The sequence below is a fragment of the Octodon degus genome, unplaced genomic scaffold (assembly GCF_000260255.1).
Source record: "Octodon degus isolate 3935 unplaced genomic scaffold, OctDeg1.0 scaffold00088, whole genome shotgun sequence".
NCBI classification, from domain to species: domain Eukaryota; kingdom Metazoa; phylum Chordata; class Mammalia; order Rodentia; family Octodontidae; genus Octodon; species Octodon degus.
The window spans coordinates 4,470,807-4,475,092 of NW_004524664.1; positions in this window are offsets into that span (position 1 = coordinate 4,470,807).

The window sequence follows — 4,286 nt, forward strand, 5'->3', positions numbered from 1 at the left end:
CAAATTGAAATGAAAAAGCCTCTGAAAGGGAACATCTCTGTCCCCGTCCACACTGTGGTTTGTTTAAAAGTTTTCACAACAGTCCATGTATGAAGGCACAATCACCAGCCCATAGCACTACTGCAAATGTGGATCCTTTAAGAGGAGGAGCCTAGTGGAAGGTCTTTAGGTAAGCAGGGCATGCCCTACTGTACCCCTGAGCTGCCCTGTGATGATGAAATTCCTAGGAAAATCCTCCCTCCAAGCGGCAATTTTCCCAGTGCTTCCCCACAATCATACGATCATACTCATACACCACACTATTTTCAAACAGCCGGCATCTTTTCTTCATGCAGGGTGTTTCCTGCTGTGCTGCAGCTCTGGAATGAGGGGCCTGGAGACCCCCATGGGAAGTCTTATAGGAGGCCCCACACAGTCCTTCAGGCTGGGGTCCCTGGTGGGAAAACTACCCGTAGGGGAGATGCTGGTGGATGACGGTACAGGGGCAGGTGAAGGGGCAAGGAAGATGTCCAAGGATGCCTGTGGGAATCCTTGGGAATACAAACCTTCTATAGAAGGAAATAATATAACCTGGAGGAAGATATGACTTTTGTTAGATTCAGATGAGAGGTGAGCCCAGCGTTGTGGTGCACACCTATAAGCCCAGCATCCTCGGAGGCCAAGGAAGGAGGAGAGCAAATCTGAGCCCAGCCTGGGCAACTTAGTAAGACCCTGTCCAAAATAAAATGTAAAAGGTGCTGCAGATTACCTTAGTGAGAAGGCTCTGGTTCAGTCCCTTGTATCACCAAAAGAGGAAGTTGGGAGGGACACAAAATATAGTGCTGAGTTCATTTAAATATAAGAAGTGAATGGATAAAGGGAAGGTCTCCAACACAGCAGCTGGTGGTGCGACACACCCAGACTACCTTCCGGAGGTGCTGAGTGACATTAAGTGAAGCCTAACACTAGTTGTGTCACAAATGTGCAGAAACATGGATCTGTCAGACTAAAATATTTTTTAGAATATTTTTATTTATGAATTTTTAATTTTATGAGTTTTAGCATATTAAAAAATGAGTACTTAACAAGAAAAATAGGGGCCAGGGAGATGGCTCAGTGGAATAATCGCTTGCCTGGCAAGCGCAGGGACCTGAGTTCAATCCCTGGTTCTGAAAAAAAAAAAAAAATTACAAAAATAAAGTATTGATTTTTTTAGTATTTATTGAGAGCATAAAAAGCATCAAAATTTTCAACATCGACTGGGTTCTTTTGGTGTATAAAGTCTAAAAAAGAGTAACACAAATTCATTTGTAATCTATAATGAAAATACCAATAGCACTTTACAAAAAATCTTCACGTCGATAATCATACCTAAGGCAGTCTGCACATGTAGTAACAGCATGTTCCACACACATGTATCATCCACACTGATGGCAAATGCACTTGGCTTCCCTGTTTTTTTTGTAGGACGCACTTGACATCTCAGGGGTTTACTATTCTTTTTTTTTTTATTTTAGGGAAGGGTCTACAGGGTGTTCAGGGTCTCACTACTAGATCAGACTTGTAGAGATCTGCCTGTCTACAGCCTCCCAAGTTCTGGGATTTCAGGTGCGCCACCACACCCAGTCTCAATTGCCATCTCAGCAGGCCCCGGGAGTGGGGCCGGCACAGCAGGCCTGGGGATCGAAGCCTTGGTCCCTGTGCCTGCTTGCAGGTGCTTTAATCTGCTGAGCTATTTGGCCTGCCCTGAGTCTTACTATTCTATCAGGAGGTTCTTATTGTATTATACAATGTGAAGTCAGTCAACAGAAACAAAATATCAATAAAATAAAATATTAAATTCTTATAGTGTGTAAGGTGTGTTTAGAGTAGACATAAACATTTTCACATCAGCTGTGTACCTGTTTATAAAACCTAAAAGATAACATCAGAAATAAATTCCTATGTGAACAACAATGAAAATACCAATAAAGGGCCAAGGACATATAACACAGCAGCACAGTGCCTGCCTGGCAAGTTTGAGGTCATGAATTTGATTCCTGGTACAAAAAGAAAAAGAAACAAAAAGAAGCTTTTTTTTCAACTGTCACACCCAGGGCACTCTTCACACATGAGAGCTGCATGTTCCAGACTCACATCTTGCTTACATTGACAGCACAGGTGCTTCACTTTCCTTTTCTATGAGGCAGGCTTTTTTTTTTTCAGTACAGGAGCTCCAACTTGGGACTTGCACTTGCCATCCCTGAGCTATCTCCCAGGCCCAAGTATAGCAGTCTGTCATCTCTCTTCCTGTTTTGTCAGGAGCTTCCTACTATACTGTACATCATACAAGATATTAATAAAATATCAAGTGTGTAATAAGTACTTAAAATAGACATCAACATTTTTACATCAGCTTACAAAAGCAGAAAGAAAACATCAAAAATAAAATCTATATGAACTGTAATGTAAATACAAACAAAAGTCTACCATAGAAATGATCTTTGTTATCCCTGGGCCTGCTGTGCTGGTGCCATCTCTGGGGCACACTGAGAGGGCCATTGAGACTGGGTGTGGTGATGGGCGCCGGTAATCCCAGCTCTTGGGAGGCTGTAAACAGGAGGATCACTCTGAGTATGATCAAGCAGTGAGACCCGGAACACCTTGTAGACTTTTCCCTAAAAATACAAAAATAAAATAAAATAAATGCTCTTTGCTTCACCTGTCACACACAAGGCAGTTTCACACGTGACAGCTGTATGTTCTCTATATGAGTACTGCTTACACTGATCACATGTATGTTTTATCTTCCTGTCCTTTCTTGTAGGGCACAGTTGGCATCTGTTTTGTTTTCTCATTGTTATAATAGGTCCTTGTGATGCTGCCCCTGCCTACTCACCTGTCAGCTTACCAGTGTGCTCCACAATTGTTTTTGCATATCTCTCTGGGCAGAAACAATTTGTTTTTCCTCTGCTATAAGTGATTTCTTATTTATTTATTTATTGTGTGTGTGTGTGTGTGTGTGTGGCCAGCTCAGCCCACCAGGGGGCGGGGCTGGCTGGCATGTGGTGCTGGGGGATTGAACCTCGGTCCCTGTGCTTTGTTTAGCTTAGTTTGTTGTAAATAGGTGCTTTAGACCACTGAGCCATCTCACCAGCCCCTATAAGTGATTTCTTATGAGTTCAAGTCCCAATTCTCTAAAAACATATTTCCATACTATTTTGCATTTGTTATTTTCTTTGTAAGCTATCCAACTATTTATGCCCACACATGTTTAGGATTGAGTAAAACAGAACTACTTGCCAATGCTTTGTGCTTCATGTGACATCATAGTTGCTGCATAATTCATCAACAATATCTACTCTACCTTTGGTTTTATTGTAGAAAGTTTCCATTTGGGGTTTCCACTTTCTTGAGGTTGCCATGTCAATATTTCTCCATCATGGTGAAATGTTGACATCAGCAGTACCAGTTTGTTTTTCTTTGCCATGTATAAGGCCAGTGTCAGATTTTTCTGAAATCAAAAGAACTATACAATTCTTTGTTTTGTAATTCAACATTGCACTGGAATGTCTGCTTTGTTCCTGTGTACAGTTCCTGTGCTGGTCAACTTGTGCTCTGGGTGGAAGAGCTTCTGACTGCCCTGCGCCATCGGGACCAGTCCAGTCCAAGCCCAAGTGCAGCTTGGGTGAGACCCTTTTCCACCCCCTTGGGAACCTCCCACCACTCCACAGCGCCCCCATGCCCGCTGAGTGAGAACTTCTGCCACGGACTCAGGATCCCCAGATCCAGCTCTAGCCCAGGCCTGGTGAGTGCGTGGGAGAGCTGCCTCTTCCTCCTACTCCAACTTGTCCCCTTCAGACTCAGCTCAGGCCTGGCATACAGGCCTGGGATGAAACTGCAGCTGCAGTCCCTGCAGAGAGAGTAGGGGACAGAACCACCCAGCTAGTCCAGGAGCAGAACATCTTGCCAGAGGGCACAACAGGTTAACTTGTGCTCTGTCAGCAAATATAATGTCAATCAAAAATTGTTAAACCAATTGTCAAATGTCAGAGTCCAATTGGTTTTAGAGATGGGAGCAAAAAGTTTGTTCACAGTATTTGGCTTATTATTATTCAAATAAAGATTTGATTAAAAAAAAGTCTTGATGGCTGAGTTCTAGGATAAATATCTAAATTGAAAGCATATTAAGTCTTTGCATCTATAAGGGCATAGGTTTTTATGCCATATTTTTTCCATAATTTTATTGAGAAACAAATAGCAATGAGACAGTTTCAAACCAAATTGGTAGGACAGTTTCAATAATTAACACATTGCATACATTCTTC